Consider the following 24,975-nt stretch of genomic DNA (forward strand, 5'->3'; position numbering starts at 1 on the left):
AAAGGAAAGCATCTTTAAACATCTTTGAAAGGAATTGTATCCGTTTTTTTTAGTTTAGAGGATCAGAACTGCACCCAATGTATCTGATGTGGTCTCAGCAATGCCCTGTACAGATACAGTGAAATATTCCTAATTAAACCCAATACCCGTTGCCACAAACAGCATCATTCTACTTACCTTCTGAATCACTTGCTGCATCTGCAGACAGACTTCATATGACTCATGTACCAAGATTATGAAAAACATCTGCATCACAGAGTTCTGCAATCTCTCTCCATTTAAATTGTTCCCGACTGCAATAGACAACTCACAATATATTATTTCTGCTGAGGGTACGCTCACTAACCTTCCCTGTCTACATCAAAATGCAGATTCACTCCCTCCATTTGAAGATCTATTGAATGATCATTTTGGTGTACGAGGTAGTTCAGCTTTGATCCATTCAGTCCCTTCATCGAGATATTTTACATAGATTATTGATCATTGATGACCCTACAGTGATCGCTGAGTCAAAACTAGTTACAGTTTTGTTTAAAAAGATCATATATCACTACTATCTACTTCCTGTTAGTGACAGCATCTCTGTTCCTGTGCAGCAGTTCAGGCGGGTTGAATGGCCTCGTCCTGGGCTGTGTAATGTACTCAACGAGCTGAATTACTTCATCCTATATTCCTGTGTAATTCTTTGGAGGGGCAGAATGGTCTCCTCCCGTCTAATTGTAACGATCCAGTCAGGCTGAATGGGATAGTCTGTAATCGCACTCAGTGGTGGATTGAGGGAACAACACATGGGGTAGGGACAGCAGTATATGTCTGTAACTGCATCGAGTGGTAGATTGAGGGAACAACACATGGGGTAGGGACAGCAGTATATCTCTGTAACGGCCGGGAGCGTGGATTGAGGGAACAACACATTGGAAAGGTGCAGCAGTTGGCCGTTTAGCGGCACCATTCAGAATGGTCATGGCTGATCCGAGTGTGTCTGACCATCCGTCTCCTGTCTGTTCCCAATAAACTTTGACTCTCCTGTCCAGCAAAGATCAGTCAAGCTCAAACTAAAATACCTGAATTTACCGAGTCTTCACTGCTCCCTGAGGATGAGGACACCACAGATCGCACAACAGTAAACGGAAAGGGACATCCTTCTTTCATTGTGGGATACATTTTTTTAAAACTGTGTCAACCTGATATCAAATCACTGCCCCTTTTCAGATATAGTGGTACAATAACTAGGAATAGACATTTACCATTCTGCCATCCAATCTTTTCCCACATTACCACTGACTGGTTCCAATCAAATATGCTGCTGCTGCTGTCTCAGGAAGAGAATACCAAATAGCATAACACCACACGAGCATTAAAAAAGGAGCAGAATTAGACCATTTGGCCTATCGAGTCTGATATACCTTAAAGTCATTTCTATAATGTTCCTCAACATCATTCTCTTACCTTCTCCCAGAATCCTTGATCTCCTTATAAATCAGAAACTAATTTATTTGTGTCTTAATGGCACTCATGTCTGTGTCTTAATGTGTACTTAAGTGTATGTTTGTCCATGTACTTGTTACTTTTCTATTTGTGTGACTAAGTCTGTCTGTCTTTATATCAGCCTGTGTGTTTCTGTCTGTGTTTGTGTCCATTTGTGTGTGACTGTTTATGTCTTTGTGTGCTTCTCCGTGTGTGCATGCTTATCTCCTTGTATGCATTGTGCATGTTAGTATATTGGGGTATTTACCAATACGTCTGTGTATTTCAATACCTGCATCTCTGTGCAATGGGGCATCTGTTCATCTGCGAGTGAGAGAGATGAGGTTGGAACTGACAGTAGGTTTGAATTGAGAATTGCTCTTTACTGAACACTGCTCCTTATTCGGTTGGTGGGACGTGGATGTTTCCGAATCTCCACCCAAGGCCTCCTGGTCCTCTCCAGCTCTCTCCAGGTTCCTCCCACATATCAGGGTAGGGGTATGAGGGAACTGATATCTGGCACTCCACCACCCGGCTTGGCCCGTTCTGTCCTATTCCAGGCTGTTTCTCCTGGATTGGGAGAAAGGGAAGGAATGAGTGAGGGTGGGAGTGGATGGACCTGTTGTTAGTGCTGGACTCGGTGAGGTGTGACATGGAGCCGGAGGGAGTCTGTCCATAGTGTTGTATCCATGTCGTGCTATTCGTGTGTGGGGCTATTGCATCAGGGACAGGAAATGTGGGGGAGGGAAGGTGCTGAATTCAACAGTGAGATTGGTCGTGCTTGAGCATTTTTGGAGTGTGAGTCTTGGTCGAGGGTAGGTGTTATAAGAGACATACAGTGAGTGTGAGGGAGCAGTGAGAATATACAGTGACACTTATCCTGACAGAGCGGAATGGATATTGATGCTTGTCCTATATTGCTGGACATGTCTGCAGATCATCTCAGCATCGATGTGAGCCTCCCCGAATGTCTTATCCAAGTCTATCACTAATAACGACACAGGCTCTGTCCCTCAGATTCCACAGAATGGGTTTGGGTGGGTCTTACAAATAGCAAGGAGAAACAAACTTGTTGTGTTATATATCTGAACCAAAACTGTCACGCAAATATTTTGCATCATATGCTCTGGAAATTATATATGCAACTATACTCAAAGGGAAGCTATCAATACTGATATTATCGCTGGGCTCTTAACCCAGAGACCCAGGTAATGTTCTGGGGACATGGTTTCAAATCCTGCCATGGCAGATTGTGGAATTTGAATTCAATATGTATCTGGGATCAAGGGTTTATGATGATCAGGAATCCATTCCTGATTGTTGGAAAAACTCATCTGGTTCACTAATGTCCTTTAGGGAAGGAAACGGCTGTTCTTATCTGGTCTGGCCTACATGTCACTCCAGATCCAAGGCAACGCTGTTGACTCTTAACTGCCGTCTGGTATGGCCAGTAAATGCTGGTTATCGAGCTAAGCCCTCATCCTGTGAACGAGTAACAAATACTCGTGGATCCTGCAGTAATAATGGGTGGTATCAAGTTGCATCGAAACTGAGTTAACTAAGTGACTGCTAATGTTGTGAAAAATAAATTCCTTGAGTGTATATCAGGTAGGTTGGAGAGTATGTTGTGAACCAAACTAGAGAGCAGATTATTTCGGATTTGGTGTTGTGTGATACTGATTAAGGATGATCAGCCATGATCATATTGAATGGTGGTGCAGGCTCGAAGGGCAGAATGGCCTAGTCCTGCACCTATTGTTTATTATCTATTGTGTGATCGGAAAGACTAATTACTAACCTTGCTCTGAAGCAGCTTTGGAGGAATTGTGACATTAATATGTTATATTTTACACGGCGTCTGCATTCAATGTGGAATGTGTGAACATTCTGGTCAAACATCATGGAAGCCCAGAGGTTAGAGGGTCAAGTTCGCTCCAGTGAATTGGGAAAGAACAACATAACATTCAGTAGGAGAACACTGGTTGTTAGACCCATATAGTCTTACCGCACAGAGACAGGCCATTCAGCCCAAACTGGTCCATTCCGCACAAAATGTCCATTCATACTAACCCCATTTCCCTGTATCCTTCTAATCCTTTCCTACCTCTGTATTTGTCCAAATGTATTTTAAATTTTGTGAATGTACACGCCTCAACTACTTCTGCTGTCAGCTCATCCCATATGCATACCACCCTGTGTGTAAAAGAAATTGCCCCTCAAGTTCCCTTTTACTCTTTCCCCTCTGACCTTAAATTTATGCCCTCTAGTCCGTGACTGTCCAATCCTGGGGAAAAAAGATCTATCCATGCCTCCCGTGACCTTATACACTACTATCAGATCCCCCTCAGCCTCATACATTCTAAAGTAAAAACTCCTAGCTTATTCAACCTCTCACTATAACTCAGACCATTGAGTCTTGGCAACATTCTTCGTAAATTTCTTCTGCACTCTTTCCAGTTTAATAACATCCTTTCACGAGCAAAGTGAACAAACTTGAACATGACGCTACAAGTATGGACTCGCCAACATCTTGTATAACTGCAACATAACTCCCTAATTTCGATACTCAGTGCTCTAACTGATGAAGGGCAGTGAGTCAAAAGCCTTTTTCAGTGCCTTGTCTACCTGGGACTCCACTTACAGAAAATCGTGCACCTGAATTCCCAAGGTCACTCTGTTCCACTGCACTCCTTAAAGCCCTGTCATTCGCCATGAAACTCCAGCTTTCTAAAATGCAAGAACTTACACTTATCTGAATTAAACTCAAATTGCCATTTCTCTGCCCAATTCTCCACCTGATCAAGGTACTGCTGCAATTTCTGAGATTTCTGATAACCTTCCTCACTGTCCACGACACCATGTATTTTTTGGTCACCTTGAAACTTACAAATTATACCTGTACATTCTCATCTAAATCATAGACATGTGTAATATATGAATGTATGGTCCCAGCACCGACCCTGAGGCATTCCACTCGTCACAGTCCTCTAGTCTGACAAGCATCCTTCCACGATTACCCTCTTCTTCCTATCATCAAGCTAATTTTGGACCTAATTTGCCTACTCCCCCTCAATTCCATGTGATCTAACCTTCCAGAGCAGCGTACCATGTGGAACCTTATTGAAGGCCTTAGTGAGGTCTATATATACAACCATGCCCTTGCCAAAGTTACTGGTCACTTCATCAATGCAGTCTAACAAACTTGTGAGCCATAATCCTCCATTCACAAGGCCCTGTCTTTCCAAATGCACCTCAGAATATTGTCAAGTAACTTACCTGCTACATATTTTAGGTTTACTGGTCTATAGTTCCCCGGTTTTTATTTGTAGCCCTTCTTGAATAACAGCACAGCATTCACTACCCTCCAGTCCTCCAGGACCTCACCAATTGATGACCGATGATGCAAAAGTACCAACCAGGGCCCCCGCTATTTCTTTCCAGTCCTCCTGCAGTGTTCCTGAATATATATGTTCAGGACCAGGTGATTGATAGAAATACTACAAAGTCTGAAAAATATGTCTATTTATTTCAGGTAAAACACCCAAGAGTGAGAAAGTGAGTTAACAATGATTAGCATAATAAATTAAAGATTACACGAATCACAGGAAGTAACTTCAGAAGAATTCCAGACATTGTGGAATCCTGAGAATTCTCAGAAAATTAAGATCCAGAAAAGGAGGGCCATGAAACGGGTAAAGAAATCAAAAAGCGAACATGCATGCAGACAAACACGAACACAAAGACTGCATAAATCTATGATATATATTTCAAAGGAAAGCGAAAAGCAAAGTCAAATGTGGAAATCTGCAATCAGGAGAGACGAGCTTATTATGGATAACAGGGAAATGGCCAAGCAAATAACCAGTTACTTTCTATCTGTCTTCATGGAGGAAGATCCAGAAAATCACCCAGAAATACAACGTCATTATATAGGACTTGTGGATCGAAAGACATAAAGTCAATTTATATCAGTAACAAGGCTCTACTTGAACATGCAGCTGGATTGAGCATTGCTAACCTTGACAAACTAGATGTACTTCATATCAAAATCTTCAGAAATAAACCACTAATTGAAGTATTAATTGCACTGTCGATGACTGTGTTCTATTACTCAGTGCATTCTGCATAGTCTGGAACCAAGCACTATGGATGTACGGTAGTGATCCCAGCATCTACAAAGGGAAGAAGAGATAGTGTGGAGAACTACAGACCAATTAACTTGACATTGTGGGGAAACTGTTGGAGTCTATTATATAGGATGTGATATTCGTTATTTAGAAATTAACAGCAACATTGGAAAGAATCAGTATGTATTTCTGAAAGGGAAATTATACTTGACAATCTTTGGAATTGTTTGAAGTTGATTCTTACAGCATAGATAATGGGGAACCAGTACAATTGGCACATTTTAGATTATCAGAAGGCTTTCTATAAGAACTCACACAATGAGTTCATAAATGCAATGAATGTGAAGGGTATTTGGAGGAATATATGCAAGTGGTAAATTAAAGTTTGGATTGCATTGCTTTAAGGGAGTCAGAATATAGATGTAAAGACATGTTGAAGCAGTTTAACAGCATATTGGTGAGTACTGTACCTGGAATATTGAGGACAGTTTTGGTCACCAAATCTGAGAAAGAATACACCGACCACAGAGGAAGTTCAATGGACATTCTCCAGATTAATCCCTCAATTGGCGAGATTGCGTGATGAGGAAACTCGACCTGTGTTCTCTAGAGTTTCAAAGAATGAGAGATAGGTCACTGTGAAATGTATAAAATTCACAAAACATGTGACAAGTTGAAAATTAACAGGATGTTTCTCCGGCTGCCTAATACACAATCACGGGAAATAATGGCATGAAGGTCAGACCATTTAAGGCTGCAATAAGACGGATATTCTGCACGCGTAGGGGACTAACTAACACAGGGGCATGGAAACCCGCTGGCAGGGCAAGATTAGGGAGAATTCCCAATTATTCTACGAGTGTGTCCAGCGGAACAGAATAACCAGGGAACAGGTAGGTCTCATTAGTGACTTGCCAAATTGCATCCAAATGAAGTTTAGTGGTAGGAGACACAAGATGGTGGTTGATTCCTTGTGTGACTCGAGGCCAGTGTCCAATGGTATACCACAGGGATCAGTGCTGTATCTCATCATTTGTGATTCGGAGGTGCTGGTGTTGGACTGGGTGGACAATGCTGTAAATCTCATAACACCAGGTTAGAGTCCAACAGGTTAATTCTGCGGCACTACCTTTCGAAGTGCTGCTTCTTCATCAAAGCGCACAATCACCTGATGAAGAAGTAGCGCTTGGAAAGCTAGTGCCTCCGAATAAACCTGTTGGACTCTAACCTGATGTTGTGTGATTTTCCACTTTAATATTTGTGGTACTCATAAATGATGTAGCTGTGAATATGGACGAGGTGTGGGGAGTGTGAGAAGTAAGTTTGTGTTTGATACACAGATTGGCCGTTGGCTGGCAGTGAGGAGGCAGGCATTAAGTTATGGGAAGATACAGATGAAATGGTCAGATGGACAGATCAATGGCAAATGGAATGTAACCCTGATAAATATGAGGTGATACACTTTGGAAGAAGGAGAGGACTCAATGAATGGGAGCACACTAGGAAGTTCAGAGGGTGCTTCTCCACGCATCCCTGAATGTGAGTGGACAGGTTCATACACAATTTGGGAAAGCATATTGGACTGTAAACATAAACTTGATTCATTGAGGCTCAGATTATAAGAGCTATGCGGAACTTTGATGAGGCCAAGATGGAATACTGTGTGTAGTTTTGGGAACCATATTACAGGAAGGATGTGACTGCACGGGAGGGTTTGAAGAGGAGATTCACCAGGATGTTCCCTGGGATTGAGCATATCAGCTATAGAGAGAAGCTGGATAAACTTGAGTTGTTTAGTTTGGAGAAGAGGAGGCTGAGGGGGACGTATTCAAAAGCATAGGATTACGACGAGCATGGACAGGGTGGATGGACAGCAGCTGTTCCTTTTAGTCAAAGGGGCACACTATTAAAGTGAAGACTTTGCGGTTTAGAGAGGATTTGAGGATTGCTTTTCAGCCAGTGTGTATTGGGGTCTGAAGTACTCTTCTTGAAAGAGGAGATGTCATGGCAAACTCAAAATCATTCGAAAATACACGGTTGTGCACTTGAAGTGCCTTAAGATTCACGGCTAGGTGTATTGTGTCGGAAAGTGGGCCTTATGTAGATCATGCTGTATTTCTGATAGAGTCTTTGCTTCTGTGATTGTATGGCTGTAGAAGGCCAATCAGTGAGTACCTTAAAATTGGAATTGATCGGTTTCTGAAGAATGTCTTAACAAAGTTTATAAGACAGAACTTGTGGTATTTTCTGAAAATATGTTAATGGCAAAATTAAGAGAAAGAAATGTGCAGCTTTCTTACAGTTTGATGTCAGATAATTGAGGACCAGGAAATGGTAGAATTATGGAACAAAAGTTTCAGTCATGCCTTCACAGAGGAAAACAAAATAAAAAAGAAAACTTCCTAGCAATACTAGGGATCTTTCGTCTGGTGAGAAAAAGGGAATGGTATGAAATTAGCAACTAAACAGTTTAGATAAAGTATCGGAATGAAATTAATGGACGTAGACAAAGTCAACAGAGATTTATGAAATGGGAATCATATTTGAGAAAGTGGCTTTTAGCAACATTATGGAGAAGGTATCAATGTAATACGAGTGGAATCTCAGAAAGATTTTTGATAAAGCCCCAAGCCTATTGTGCAAATTTGAATCCTGTGGGACTGGGTCTAACGTATGGTCATGGTTTTAGAATGGGAGAGCTGGCAGGAAACACAGCGCAGGAATAAAACAACATTTTTTTTTAAATGGAAGGCTAGGAGGATATAGCAAGGTTCGTGTCTTGGGCCCCAGCTATTCCCAATACACATCATATATTTGGTTGACGGGCTCAAATGCAATATTCCCAAGTCTGCTGACAACACTAAACAATGTCAGCCTGTGAGTTGGCGAGAAAGATGTAAAAATGCTCCAAAGTGACTGAGACAAGTGAAATTACTTGGATAATATGTGGCAGATGGAGAGCAATTGGGAGAGATGTGATGTTGTGTAATTTGATGGAAACAATAGAATGGCAGCCTCTCATTTGAAAAGGGAGTGGTTGAAAAATGTTGTTCTACAAGGGAACTTAAGCTGCATTTTCCTTTATTTCTGCACAGCCCTCTGAGTACATGTGACAGTAAGTCTGAAGCCAGAAGTCAATACTGGAATGGCATTGACACGCTGACCAGTGTATATAGACCCAGCAAGTGGGGAGCTGTAACATTGAAGGATGACCTTGTACCAGTCACTAAAGCAATATTGCAGGAGCAGAAAGCAGGTAGACAGATAAATGATGTATTTCACCTTCATTTCAGGGGAATTGAGTGCAGGAGTAAGAGTATCTTACTGCAGTTGTACAGGGCCTTGGTGAGACCCCATCCCGAACATTGTACAGTATTGTGTGCAGTTTTGGTCTCTTTACCCAATAAAGGACAAACCTGACATTGAGGGAGAGCAGCGAAGGATGACCACACTGATCTCTGGGATGACAGGCTTGTTGTGGGAGCAGAGTTTTGGGCGACTGGACCTGTATTCCATGGGATTTAGGAAAATGAGTGGTGATCACAGTGAAATATATAAAACTCTGACAGGGCGAGACAGATTGGAAGTTGGCTTGGACGCCTGAAACAAGGGGCCACAGCATTAAGTACAGAGAGGCCACTTTGCATTGAGATGAGAATAAATGTCTTCACTCAGAGACTGGCGAACCAGGAGTACTCTCTCCCAGCTCAGGCTGTGGAAACCTAGGCACTGAATATAAATAAGGATTTCTGGAAATTAAAAGGATAGCGGAGTATCGTGTGAAGATAGAAGATCAGCTATCAATCCAGGTTATTCTCCAATAATTCAGTCGCTGTGTTCCTGTGCAACACCGTGTTGTGCAAATTCGTGCAATATTAATAATGGGGTCTATGGGAAAAAGAGGGTAAGGGGCGAACCCCCAAAATTATTAGTAAAGCCAAAAATTTAATTTAGTCTAACACACATACTAACAAAGTCAAAATAAAACTTTAAGTCCCATATTGTAAAAAAACAGTGTTGTAAATGTAACACTTTCAAAATACAGGTCACTGACTACAGCAGTGTACCTTTCACCACACTCTTCACCAGAAAGCGCGTGAGGCTGACTGACCACGTGATGCCAATGGGGAAACTCCAGTTCTCCTCAAGATTCTCCCCATAGTTTGAAATAAAGTTCTTACTAAATGGATACTACAATTCCCCGTTTCAGGCTCATTTTCAAGGCTTCCGAGCGGATTACATTCCTGTTTTAGCTGAACACATTGTTGTACATTTTGCAGACAGAGGATCCTGAGGCTGGGTTTTGCTGTTCAGTTGGTTCCCGGCAAGGAATTGCGTCACAATAAACAAGAGTTCACTTTATGGAAAAAGGGTTCACGAATTACATTGCAACCAAATTGTATTTAATCAGCACGCTTTATCTGAGAACTGCCTGTATATTGAATGGAGGAGCAAAATTGATGGGCTGAAGGGACTACAGCAGTTCTCACTTTATATTTCACAATGTTTAAACATATTAAGGGATATGAATATTGTATGGGTAAAACTGCATTAAGGAGATGTTCGACCATTAACTTGCACAGAGAAAGCTCGATGTGTTGTGTGACGTACTCATTTCCCGAAGTTCCTGTACAGTTTGTGGAAAGCTCAGTAAATGTTGTCACAAACCGTCAGACATTAGGAAGGAGGTCTCTGCAGGGTCAACAGGACTATGTTTCCCGTTCCCTTTTCCGACACCAAAGTTGGAGCCAGGTGTTCTCTCCGGGTATATCCTTTAAGAGTTCGGAGCAGTTGATACAATTGAGTGCCTTGCTTGGCCGTTTCAGGGACTATTGAGTTTATCACATGTCTGTGCGTCTGGAGTCACTTTTAGGCCAGACCAGGAAAATACGGGAGATTCACTTCCTGAAAGTACATTGGGGAAGGAAATCGATGTTTACAATCAACATTGGACACAAGATCACTATTACTGACACCAGATTTTAGATCTTGATATGTTAATAATTGTTTTTATCTTCCACCAGCTGCCCAAGCATGAGCCTGGTCTGTATTAGTAATCCAATGACAATTCCACAACAGCACCATCTCCACATGGAGACCTATCAGAAACCACACTGAGCAGGTTCATTCTGTGCTACTTGACAGCTCTGTCATATAGAAGTCCCACCAATTAGACTGTCGTGATGGGACTGATGGGGTGGTAATTAGTCAGATTGTATTTATTCCCCTCTTAGGAAACTGGACATAGCTGAGTAATTTTCCACATTGCCAGGGAGATGTCAGAGTTGGAGCTGGAATGACACAGCTTCCCCAATGACACGGCTTATTGTGCAGCACACGTCTTCAGTCCCATTGCAGGAATGGGGTCAGGGCCCATTGCCTTTGTTGTATCTACTGTGTTCAGCGGTTTCTTCACGTGCAGCGGGTCGAATTGGTTGAAGACTGCCATCTGTGATTCTGTGGTCATCATGATAGGGTAAGTTGGAACATCCACTCAACACGTCTGGCTGAGGACAGTGCAGACACCACATACTTGACTTTTACACTGATGTGCAGGACTGTTCCATTATTTAGGATGGGGATATTTGTGGAGTCCTCTCCTCCAGTACGTTGTTTAATGGTCCATCGACATTTATGCTTGGATTTGGCAGGATGACAGTGCTTCGATCTGATTTGTTACTCGTGGTATAATTTCTGCCTCTGTACAAGATGTTAGTTCTGCTGTTTCCAGACTAACCAGCCAATTGCGGTAGCTTTAATGGGTTGTCATCAGGTAAAGGTACACATGGTCCTGACCCTGGCATGTTCACCCACACTCGTCACTGAACTATAGATCGGCTTGAGGGTAATGGTGGACTGAGACATTATCCTGGGGGAAAGGTTACAGATTGTCATTGAATACAATTCTGCTTCTGCTGTTGCTGCTGTGACCTACAGCATCAGATGATAACCCAGTTTTAGCTGCAATATCTACAATTCAATCCTACTGACTGTCCCCCAGTTCACACCGAGACCCATTCACCCATTAACCCTGTATTCAGTGACATACTCTGGTTTCTGATGCGGTAACACTTCCATTTTCATATTTTCATTCTGCTGAAATTCTTTCCATGGTGTCACGCCTCCAAGTTATTACTTTAATTCAATCAATTTAAGGTACGGATCTAAATCTTTTCCTTTCAGTAAAGCCATCTTCTGTATTTGAAGTGAATGTGTTTCCTTCTGTTTTTCTCCCTGACCATAATTCAGAGCACTGCAGTGTCAGTGATGCCAGCCTTATGCAGTTTCAGAGTTAAGGAACTTGTCACCATGTGTTATCGTTCAGTTCCCAGTGTACAGCACTCCATGTTGGACAGGATGTTTGGGCATCTTTGACATTCATCGTTGGAAATTGTTCAAAAACAGAAATTACTGATGATGTTGCAGCATATTCTGGAGTGAATGCAGATATAAACTTGCAGGTCTATTGAAACTTCTACAAAGCTCTCTGTTTCTCCAGCGATTTTGGGTATTTTTATTTCCAGTATCGATCGCTATTTTTTAATTGAAAATTTGTCCTGTGCCCCGATTCATTTCTGGAGAAACTCAGCAGGTCTGTCAGCATCTGCAGAGACAGGGAAACAGAATTAGTGTTTCAAGTCTAGTGTGACACTTCTTCAGAACTCAAAATGATTGGAAAATGTGCTTTAAATCCCTAGCCAGAGTTAGGGAATGGGTGACAGGGGAAAGAGGGTGCGGCAAAAGATTAAAGAAGATTCTGTGAAACGGGTTTAAATTAAGATGCGATGGAGAAAGGTGTTCTCTCTATTGAGTGCAAGATAAGGAAGATACAAGCACAGAAGATCATTGGGAGGCCAGGTGGGGGAATGTTGACTATATGGTATTATATAGATCTGGCCATAGTTACGTTTTCATTGTCGAGATCATCACCCCCACTAGACAAATAAATTCAGGTGCGTGACTTGTTATTGGCACTAAATAAGCGTTTCATGCTGCCTCAGTATTGTAATATGGAGAAAAACAAATAATAGTATGAAGTTTTGGCTGTGTATTGTTTTACTGTCATGTTTAATATAGTTTCAAATTTGCAGCACTTGTCTTTAAATGCTTGTTCTTGAAGTTAGTATCAGATGGAGTGGAGAAGGTTGTGGGCTGACATTATAGAAGTTTATGAAATCATGAGAGGTACGCATCGGGTGAATAGCCAAGGGCTTTTCCACAGGAGGGGAGAGTTCAACCATAGGAGGCATAGGTTTAAGGTGAAAGGGGGAAGATTTAAAAGGGACGCAGTGGCAGTGTTTTTATACAGAGTGGTACGGGTATAGAATGAGCTTTCAGAGGAAGAGTGGTAGATGCCAATATAGCTATAACATTTAAAACTCATTTGGACAAACATACGAATGGGAAACATTTAGAGGGCTATGGGTCAAATGAAAGCAGATGGGGCTAGTTTAGATTGGAAAACCTGGCCAGCATGGACATTAAGAAAAGCTTCACGCAGTGTCAGTGAGGGTTTGTGAAAGGAAATTATATTTTGCCCTGTAAGATCATGCAAAGATTTCTGGAGATGCCTGGAAATAAAACAAGCAGACTTGATAAATGGGATCTGGTAGACAAGAGGCTTTTCAGAGATTTTCCGCAGGGTATTACAAAATAAAAGATCTTACTCAAGCCGGAAGCTCGTAGGATGATGGATAATGTATTAACATGTGATGATGACTGGTTAACACATAGAAATCGGTGAGTCAGGATTAATGGATCTTTATGATAAAGGTGTATCTGCTGGATCACCACACATATCAGTCCGATGGCATCAGTTATTGCAATCTATACTGACGGCCTGAAGGAGGGAGCTGAGTGCAATATACATCCGAGTTTATGGATGACACTGAGAATCAAAAGGCTGGCTGTTATTAAATAGAGAGGACATCCAGAAAAGGAGGAGTACAAAGTGATTGGAGTCTTCCTGAGTATGAAATATAACGTCAGCATGCTAATGCAGCAAGTAATGCGGTTGGATCATTAACTGGTTTCCAGAGATGAAAGGGTTGAGTTATTCAGAATCTCTATAATGGTGAGGTGATTATTCATTGGAGTTTAACTGAATGAAGAGGGATAGTGCTGAAATATATAAGATACAGTGCGGGCTTGAGAAGGTAGATGTTGAGAAGTTGCTCCCATTCCTGGGCAGAGTGCCGAACTCGAGGATAAAGATACCGAATAAGGAACATCGATTTCAAACTGAGATGCAAAGTGATGCCTTCTCTCAGAAGGTAGTGAATATCTGGAATTCCCTAACCCAGAGAAGTGTGGAGGGATACAGGAGTCGGCAAGAAAGTGGAGTTGAGCCCTGGAGTAGATCAGCCATGTTCTTATTTTATGACAGGGCAAGCTTGAGGGGGCGAATGACCTACTTCCGTTCCTGTTTATTAATATCACATGTTACGCTATTGAAAACTAACAGGTTATTTTCCTGGAAGTCGTGTTGCACAATGTTGCATTCAGGGACAGCAGATGATTTGTTTAGGTTAACCGTAGGTCGGGTATGGGGGCTGTACACCCAGCGTATCATGGTCTGTAACATGACCCACATCTGGAGCAGATGTTAGAGAGAGGGGAAACCTGGAAAGAGAGCTTGGGGGTGGGGGTCAGTTCCTGACCCAGGCTGGATTTTCCAAGTAGTTTTCCAAAAGTACTTTCCAAAACTACATCAGAACATGGGGCTGAGGCACATGAGTGGGCCATTCAGCCCATTGACACTACTCCACCAGTAAATAAGGTTGTGGTTCATCTCATTGTGTTCCCAGCTGCACTTTGCTCCCGATGCACTATTATCCCTGATTCACCTGTTTGTGGAAAATTATTTTATATTATATCGAAGCCAGCCTCGATATAATATAAAGATTCAGCCATCCCAAACTTCCGGGAAAGAGAATTCCCACTGGAATAAATTCCCACTTGGTGAATTTCTCCAAATTCCTGCTCTGACTGAGGTTGGAGGGTGTCACTGTTTCATTTTTATCCCACTCTTCCACTGCTCCCAACAAATTTAAAATGTAGCTTAAAAATGTATTGTTGGAAAAGCGCAGTAGGTCAGGCAGCATCAAAGGAGCAGGAGAATCGACGTTTTGGGCATGAGCCCTTCTTCAGCAATGAGGAGGGTGTGCCAAGCAGGCTAAGATAAAAGGTAGGGAGAAGGGACTTGGGGAAGGGGCGTTGGGAATACGATAGGTGGAAGGAGGTTAAACTGAAGGTGATAGGCTGGAGAGGGATGGGGCGGAGAGGTCGGGAAGAAGATTGCAGCTCAAGAAGGCGGTGCTGAGTCTGAGGGACTCAGAAAAGTTGGGGAGAGGGGAAATGAAGAAGCTGGAGAAATCTGCATTCATCCCTTGTGGTTGGAAAGTTCCGAGGTGGAAAATGAGGCGCTCTTCCTCCAGGCATCGTGTTGCTACGGTCTTGCGATGGAGGACGCCAAGGACCTGCATGTCTTTGGCGGAGTGCGAGGGGGAGTTAAAGTGTTCAGCAACGGGGCGGTTGGGTTGGTTGGTGCGGGTGTCAAAGCGGTGTTCTCTGAAACGTTCTGCAAGTAGGCGGCCTGTCTCCCCAATGTATAGGAGGCCACATCGGATGCGGCGGATGCAGTAAATGATGAGTGTGGAGTTGCAGGTGAATTTCTGACGGATATGGAAGGATCCCTTGGGGCCTTTGAGAGAAGTAAGGGGAGAGGTGTGGGCGCATGTTTTGCATTTCTTGCGGTTGCAGGGGAAGGTGCCAGGACCAGAGGTTGGGTTGGTAGGGGGTGTGGATCTGACGAGGGAGTTGCGGAGGGACTGGTCGTTCCAGAACGATGATAGGGGTTGGGAAGGAAATATATCCTTGGTGGTGGGGTCCGTTTGGAGGTGGCGGAAATGATGAAGGATGATATGATGTATCTGGATGCTGGTGGGGTGGTAGGTGAGGACCAGTGGGGTTCTGTCCTTCTGGCGATTGGAGGGGTGGGGTTCACGAGCGGAGGAGTGGGAAGTGGAGGAGATGCGGTGGAGAGCATCGTCAACCACGTCTGAGGGGAAATAGCGGTCTTTGAAGAAGGAGGCCATCTGGGTTGTTCGGTATTGGAATTGGTCTCCCTGGGAGCAAATGCGGTGGAGACGAAGGAATTAGAACATGCGATGGCGTTTTTACAGGGGGCAGGGTGGGAAGAGGTGTAATCTATGTAGCTGTGGGAGTCAGTCGGTTTATAGTAAATGTCCGTGTTGATTCGGTCGTCTGAGATAGAAATGGAGAGGTCTAGGAAGGGGAGGGAGGAGTCTGAGACGGTCCAGGTAAATTTGAGATCGGGGTGGAAGATGTTAGTAAAGTGGATGAACTATTCTCCTAGTAAACTTTAAATGTAACGAGGTTGGTGATATGGCCGATCATAAAGTTCTCAGACTGCGTCAGGTTCAGTGACAGGAACAAGTCAGGCAGATTTCTTTAGTCAGCCACAAATAACTAATAGAACTGACGGATGTGCATGGTGGATATCTGGTTAGCACTGCTACTTCCCATCATTAAGGAGCTGCTTTCAATATAACCTCAGGCGACACTATGTGTGGAGTTTGAGCATTCTCTCTGCAGTTTTCTGTGTGGGTTTCGTCCCAATGCTCCAATTTCCTCCAACAGTCCAAAGATCCGCAGCTTAGAGTAGATTGGCCATGCTAAATTGCCATCATGCCCAGAGATGTGTAGGTTAGGTAGGTTACTCATGGGAAATGCAGGGTTACTTGGATAGGGTAGGGGGGCAGGTCAGGTGGATGCTGTTTGGCGGGTCAGTGTGGAGTTGATGGATGGGATGTCCTGCTTACACACTGTAGAGATTCTGTGAAAATGACAAGAAATTTAGACTATACCCAGTGGGTATCAATCTGATCCACTCTCATCTAGGTCTTGTATGTTTCAATAAGGTCATCTCTCTTTGCAAGGGTGACCTGTTAAATCCTGCATAATATAAGGTACTCATTCCTGGAATGTGTGAAGTGAAACATCTCCGAACTGCTTCTAACATAATTATATTCTTTCTCAGATAAGGAGACAAAGAAAAAATAATCTCACACTCAGATCTTGAGTTTTATTTTTTTTTCTCTCAGTGTTGTGGTTCTTTGTAACTCTTTTCCCCACAGAGCATTGGAGGCAGAGATATTGAATAATTTTGAGGAACAGACAGAAGGTTCATAAATAACAACGGTATCGAGGATTATCAGGGATTGACAGTAATATGCAGTATGGGGGTAAATGTAGACAGTGGTACCAAATGACGCTGCTCCAGAACATCCAGGAATATAATTCAAAACGAAATGGTAATATCGATAAAATGTTAAGGGGGAAGCCCAGATGGTGGCGATTTGGAAGGTCTGTTTAACTGGGGTCTGCATCACAGCACAGGCAAAGTGGCTCTCTAACCCACCCCATACCAGCCAGTTACTTAACATTCAACACTAAAAAGAGCGATAGAATCTTTACTAATCCCGTTTCGTCAAGTGGAAATGACAAAACATGGGAAAGGATCGAGCAAGTCACAACACACGGTGCACCCGTCAGAAGCATCGAGCAGGCCTGAGGCTGTAGCTGCAACCTACTCTGCTCGTTCCATGGACCGAGTTACTCACCAGGCCTTGGTCACTGAGTTCACCAACTTAAGTGAAATGATTGAAGGCATGACTGAACAGAAGTCCAGCTGTGGCTAGAACCGCTCTCAGACGTGCTCCAAAAACATGAGCAGCAACTAGACAGCCTTGGAAACAGAACATACAATGTCAAGTGCCGAACTGCATTGACAGAGACTGCGATCAATTCCTCTCGGGAGAGGATCCTCCCCCTTAAAATACAGGTCCATACCTTAACTGAACAAAATGACCACCTTGAGAACAGGGACAGGACGAAGAATGTTCACATCGTCGATCTGCTGGGCCAGACAGCAGGTGGTCAGCTTTGATCTGGCTGCTGTGATTCCTTCACTTCGAAGCTGAAGTTCATTGGGTTACGGCACGGTGGTTATACTCAGACCAACACCTTTGCCCTGTCCTTGTGCGGTTACATAGTTACAGGGATAAACAAAGACTGATGGAAGCTCAGTGTGGTTTCCGATGGCTTTAATCCACGAGAGCTCCAGGATTATGTTCTTTTATGACTTTTCAGCATCGGTGATTCAGGAAAGAAAATCTTTTGATGATATCAAGAGAAGAGTAAGGGAACTCGGGATTCAGTATCCCTTAAGGTTCCCAGCGATGCTCTGTATTGCTTTGAATGGTTCAATTAACTCGTCTGATTTTCCAGAGAAAGCGAAAACTTTGTGGATAATTTAAAGAAAGCTGGATGTTTAGATAATCATGTTTCTCCCTTAAAGAAATGTTGTTGGATTTTTCTGGTATTAACCAGTGTTAAATTATAGTCAGGGATGGGTAGAGTTCACACTTTTAACTTCTTCATTAGTATTACTACTTGTTTTCTCTTTCTTTGCTTGTGTCGGAGGTGTGGCTCAAGTTGCAGGGAGTTACAAAGGTAGTTGTGATGACAACTGCCGACCTAAGGACAGTTGAAGCCTGGTTTTTGTTATTAATTGCCCTGAATGCCATATTGGTAGGGGGGAGAAGATAAAGTTTTGGGATATGTAAGCACCCCCAATGGGCGGGGTAAATTTCCATATAAAGTATCATTGGAAGTTCGGATTTTGTTTCGTTCATTTTTTTTATGTGATTAGCTTTGGAAAGTTTTGCGAGCTTGTTAGTTGTAGTAGTAATAGTTTGTATCGTTTTTAGGGTCGCTGAGTGTTTTATCATTAATGCTCAGCGATGTGTAATTCGATGTGAAACTCTCTCGAATTCAAATGTTGCTGCAATGTGTTATGGATTATTATGTGGTTAAATGGTGTACCTGAAATATTAAGGGCAGTGATCTGCCAGTCAAGAGGAAAAATGTAATTTCTCGTCTTAAAATCAAAGAGGGTGGATGTTGCCTATTGCAGGAGATGCACCGTGATGACAAGGAACATATGATGTTACAGCAGGGCGGCTTTGATCGGGTTTATTTTGCGTCTTTTAATACTGTGAGTAGGGGAAAAGTCAGAATGGATAGTAAGAATCTTCCATTTAAATCACTAGATTGTATTAAACACTCATGGAAGGATCATAATCCTCAAAGCCTTGAACTATGGGAATTAATACAGTGTTTTGAATTGCCACCCAGTGCACCCGCTTAAAATCCTGGTAGATGCATTTCCCAAATTAAGTTATCTTGCATCGTGGCACATTATTGTAGAGGATATTTCAACGGTGGACAGAATGTCCAAAGGTCCCCAATACCCTCGTTATAATGTACGTAATTAGTGGATTTGTGTGCAGAATCAGAGCTGGTGGATGTCTGGAGGCAGTTCTACTTCACAAGTAGAGATTTCATTTTCCTCTTGAACCCGCATATATAGCACAAGAGGGTTGATCTCTTCCCCATCCCTGAACCAATCTTAGGTTCGCTGGCATCCTGCACAATTGGGAATATTACCCCAACATACTTGCCTCAGAGGTGGGATAGAAGTCACATAAGATTATGTTGTTTGTAGATGAAGGTCTTATATTTTTGTCAAATCCCGCAATTTCGGCAGCTCATGTGATGCAATGCATTAAATCGCTCGTCGCCTTTTTGGGCTTTAAGATTAATTTTACAAAGTTGGAGGCCATGCCTATGGGAGGTCTTAGGGAAATACCAGATTTTGAGGGGAAATCCTGTCTTCCTTTTAAATGGATGGGGGTGGGTGGAGGGAGGGAGGTTTCTCTATTTCAGAATATTCATTACATCCGTTTTTGATCATTTATTTAACATGAACTATGTCCATTTGTTTGAAAAATTAAACAAGACCTTCAAAGAAGGGAGGCACCTCCAATATCCTGGCTAGGTCGGATAGCTGTTCTTAAAATGAATGTTCTTCCTCATTTACTGTAACCCGTGTGAAAGCTTCCTTTTATGGTTCCCAGACAGACATTTAGGAACCATAAGCGACTCTCTATCAAGCTAACCAAATTTTAACTACCCCACATTGTGGGGAGTAGAACTCCCAGATTAAAAGCTATGAATTCAGGTCTTTTTTATCCTATGTTAGTGCCTGGGCCGCTGAGGACTCGGCGTCAATAGGATTAGATATTGAACCCTCTCAGACAAAGTGGACCCTTATTGGTCTGCTGGTCTTAGACAAAATGAGAATATTTATGGAGTATTGTCATAACCCAATAATTATCAATACTGTTAAAGCATGAATGACAATGCGTCACATTGAGGGCAAGACAGTCAAAACCATGTTTCTTACCCCTATAATTGGTATACCGGGTTGTCATCCTGGGATAATGGTTTCCAGGTTTAAACTGTGGGCAGCAAAGGGTGTGTCTTACTTGAGTGATTTAGAATTAGTCGAATCCTTACAGTGTGGATAAAAGCCCTTGGGCCCAGCAAGGGTAAAAACATTCTCTGCTCGAAATTGTATTTTATAACAAGACGTGTTTAGAAGTTGTTTTTGGTTTAATATCATTATGGTGAGTCAACTGAAATAACCAGAATTACACAGTGTGATTGGATATCTATAACCATAAAATAAAAGTATATTTTTGTTTGGTCTGTGTAAAGCATGCTGACTGTCGCATGAAAGTATACAGTTGATGGAATATACTGTTAGGAGAGTGCGTTCAATTGGAAATGCCCTCAAACAGGCGCTTGAAGAAAATTGGTGTAAAAGTGCCTGAGTGCCGTCTGGACAGTGACAGGAACGCAGAGGGTTGAATGACTGAAAGCTCCTGTATCTGAGAAAAGCATCAGATCAGCTGGGAACTTATTAAATGCTAGAGCACATTTGAAGGGCTGAATGGCCTCAACATGGTTTGAAATATATGTGATTTCGAAAACGTGCATCTCTACTCCTTCCTCTTTTGTAGTTACACACTGGGGCACTGCCATTTTCCTGAAACTGGGCATTATTTGGAACACTATCTGGAACATTCCATATTCCATATTCCATATTCAGACCATGCTCGGTGGGTCTGCTGGTATGGCCCCCTCTGGGAAGGCAATGGCCCCGCTCTGCACTAGCCCATCCACTATGCACAACATACACCGTCAACAAACTATCTGCCATGATCGGGGTAAACGGTATAGGGCAGATCCAAACTGAGAAAGCTCAGCCGTGTGCCCCTTGGCCTTTTAAAGATGGCACCAGTGACAGGGAACACGGAATATCTCGGGAAATCCTGGCGACTGTGAGTACCTCCAATCATGATGGGTGGGAGAATCGGGCTGGCATTCAATGAGAGGTGGGTGGGGTGGGGTGGTATTTAATGAGGTGAGTTTGATAGGATAGCATCAGGAAACTAGCTCAGCTTCGTAAAGACAATCTTTCTGTCACACTCAATGAAAATGACACTGAGACAAATTACTGTTTTATACAGTTCAATGAGCCGAAGACTCTGCTGTCCTCACTCCCAGTTACAAAGTTGCAGAACAAATGCTCATTCAAAACTTCCCATCGCCTGAACTCACAGCATTATTCCATTCACTCATAATTCTTCATAATACTGACCCGTGTTGCATGATACTATCGAAATGTCTTCCTATCAACATTCTAAAACCTGTGAACATATCTTTCCATAACATTTTTTCTCAGTCTGTCCCTCTCTGTCTTTATCCTGAAACACACGTATTTACTGCATGGAAACAGGCCCTTCGGCCCAGCTGGTAGATGCCGACGAGAATGTGCATCCACACTCACCCCAATTCCCTGCCCTTGCTCCTTTCCTATCCATGTATTTATCCAAATACCTTTTTAATGTTGTTATTGTACCCACCTCAACCACTTCCACTGGCAGCTCAGTCCAAAGGCAAAACACAGTCTGTGTAAAAACGTTGACCCTCAGGTTCCTTTTTATTTTTGTCCTCTCCAAATATTAACAGATGTCCTCTAGTCCTTGGTTTCCCAACCTTGCAAAAAAATTGAAATATTCACCCTATGCATGTTTCTCATGATTTGATAAGAGGTACACTTCTATATAATCCCCCTCAGTTTTCTACGCTGTGAAGAAATATGTTCTAACCTGTCCAACTTCTCCCTATAATGCAGACCCTTTAGCCCAGGAAACATCTTTATAAATTTCTTGTACATTCTTTCTCGTTCAATAATATCCTTTCTAGGGCAAGGTGAACAAAACTGAGCACAATACTCCAACTGCAGCCTTACCAACAGCCTGTACAACGGCAACAGAACGTCCCAACTTCTATACTCAATGTCCTGATGTAGGCCAGTGTGCCAACAGCCTTCTTCACTGTCCTGTATATCTGCGAATCAAATTCAGACAACCATGCACCTGATTTCCAACATCCTTTTGTTCCACTACACTCCTTAAGGCCCTCTCATTCACCATTAAACTCCCACCTGAATTTGACTTTCCAAAATGAAAGATGTTGCATTTATCTATATTAAACTCCATTTGCTGTTTCTCAGTCCACTTCCCCAGCTGATCAAGGTAGTGCTGCAATTTCTGATAATGTTCCTCACTGTAAACAATACCTCCTATTTTAGTGCCATCTGCAAACTTACTAACCTGCATTGTGCACTCTCGACTATATCAGTGATCTAGATAACAGACAGCAATGGAGACAGTACAGACCCCTGAGGCACTCCACTAGTCACAGGCCTCCAGTCCGACAAGCATACCTCCACCATAGCCATTTGCTTTATAATGTCAAACCAATTGCGTAACCAAATTGCCAGCTTACCTTAGAGTCTGTGCGATCTAACCTTCTAGAGCGGCCTTTGATGTGGAATCTTACTAAAGGCCTTCCTGAAATCCATATAGATTATGTTGACCGCCCTGCCCTCGACAACTTTCCTGGTCACTTCCTTAAAAAACCCTAATAAAATTTGGAAGGCATGATCTGCCATGCACAAAGCTATGCTGACTGCTTCAAGTCAAACTCTGTCTTTCCAAATGCATGCATATCTTGTATCTCAGAACCTTCTCAAGTAGTTTACCGCAAACAGATGTGAAGCTTACTGGTCTGTATTTCCCAGGCATTTATTTGCAGCCCTTCTTGAAGAAGGGCACTATATTTGTTACCGCCCAGTCTTCCAGGACCTTGGCCCCTGTCTTCTCTCACCTCTTGCAGTGCTCTTGGATATATCTGGTCAGGACCAAGAGATTTCTCTGACTTTGTGCATTCTAATATGTCCAGCAGCACCTCTACTGTGATTTCGACAGTCCCAAGATATGACAATTCACCTCCCAAAGGTCACAGGATCTTCATGTCTTTCTTCATGGGAAACACAGAGGGGAAATTGAGGACCTCAACCATCTCTTGTAGTTTTACACATGCGTGCCTATTTTGGTTTTTAAGGCGTCCTATTCTCTCTCTAGTTGTTCTTTTTCTTTACTATAGTGAACTTGGGTTCACCCTAATCGTCTCAGCCAAGGCTATCTCATACTCCCTTTTCGCCTTCCTGATTTCCTTCTTCAGTAAACTCCTGTATCCCCTGTGTACCTCCAGGGATTCCCTTAATTCCAGCTGCCTGTACCTGAACCACGCCTCCTTTTTGCTGGCTAGAGCCTTAATATCTCTTGTCATCCAGGGTTTTCTCTTCCAGCCTCACTTTCCCTTCACCCTCACAGGAACATGTAAACCTTGAACTCGAGCTATCACACTTTTACAGCCCTCCCTCGTGACTAATATCCTTTTACCTGAAAACAAACTACTCCAATTAACCCCTGCAATCCTCTGTCTAATTCCAACAAAATATGCCTTGGCCCAATTCAGAACTTGAATCTGTGGACCAATTTGGTCCCTCCCATAACTATTTTAAAATTAATACAACGCCAGTCACTTTTCCCAAAAATCTCCCCCACTTTACCACCGTCACCTATTCATCCCTATTTCCCAACAGTAGGTCGAGTGTGTCCCTTCCCGTGTAGGACCCTTTATATACTGCTTGGGGAAACTTTCTTGAACAAACTTAAGAAATTACGTTCCATCGAAGTTCTTAACCATCTGGATGTCCCAGTCTATGTTAGGAAAATTTAAATCACCTATTATAACAATCCTAATGCTCCTGCTACTCTCACCAGTTTCCCTGCATATTTGTTCCTCTAATTCCCATTGATGATTTGGAGGCTTATAGTGCAACCACTATAACATCACTAACCTCCTCTTACTTCCTTGTACCATTCACAGAACCTCATCGGATAATACCTCAGTTATTTCATCTTTAAATACTTGTGGGATACTCGCCTTAATCAGAAATATTGGTGTTTCAACTGTTTCAATTTACATCTCTCCCTTGCAATGATTTTCACATCTGCATCAAAACTTGTCAAGGTACAGTGGAGATATGGTGCTGTAACTGGATGGGAGCTGCACATCCTGTCACTTCCAGCAAGTTTCCCCACACTGGGCAGTGATCTAACACAGTGTTACCGAAAACTGGAACAACCTGTGTTTATATATGAATAAACCAGTGGGGTCTGCACTTCTCCCCACGCTGGACATTTATCCCAGGAATAAAGATCAAGTATTGGTGTGGGCTGCACAGAGTTCCATTCTGGATATTGTTGGGTTGTATTCAGCAGTACGCTAGCCATATCTACACAGTGCTCCGTCCCGAATGTATTATTGATGGGCTGTTTATGTGAGTTTGAATGCGAATGTGAGAGAACTAAACATCTGGCAATACCTTTATTTTGTGTTTTCATTCTTGTGATTGGATCCTTCAAATCCTGACTCATCCTTAGACCCGACCCTCTGGATAAGTCATGGTGACTGTTGTTAAAGCATCTGAGTCTGTAACATGACCAACAAATGGAGCAGAGGCCGCAGAGAGGACAGTCTCCGTAAAATGGAATGAGGAAATCACAGTCTGATCAGCCGTGGTCTTAGTGAATGGTGGGGCAGGATTGAATGGACCACTAATCCAACTTGTTCATGTATTTATGTTTGTTCCAAGCAAACTCCTCTTCTCTCCCAATGTCCCATACTGGTGGGAAGTGAGTCAGCTCCTCCTGTTCCTGCGTAACAGGATCCTGGGGCCTCACTAGCCTACAGATTTTCCTGTGGCCCAGTTTCGAACAGTTAAGTGACGGCCTCCTGTTCCTTTTCCTGTTCCTATGTCCCAGCCTCGAGCAGTTGAGTGACTCCCTCCTGTTCCTGTGTCCCAGTCTCAAGCAGTTGAGTGACTCCCTCCTGTTCCTGTGTCCCAGTCACGAGCAGTTGAGTGACTCCCTCCTGTTCCTGTGTCCCAGTCTCAATTAGTTGAGTGACTCCCTCCTGTTCCTATGTCCCAGCCTCGAGCAGTTGAATGACACCCTCCTGTTCCTGTGTCCCA

The sequence above is a fragment of the Chiloscyllium punctatum genome, chromosome 12, assembly GCF_047496795.1.
Source record: "Chiloscyllium punctatum isolate Juve2018m chromosome 12, sChiPun1.3, whole genome shotgun sequence".
Lineage (NCBI taxonomy): Eukaryota > Metazoa > Chordata > Chondrichthyes > Orectolobiformes > Hemiscylliidae > Chiloscyllium > Chiloscyllium punctatum.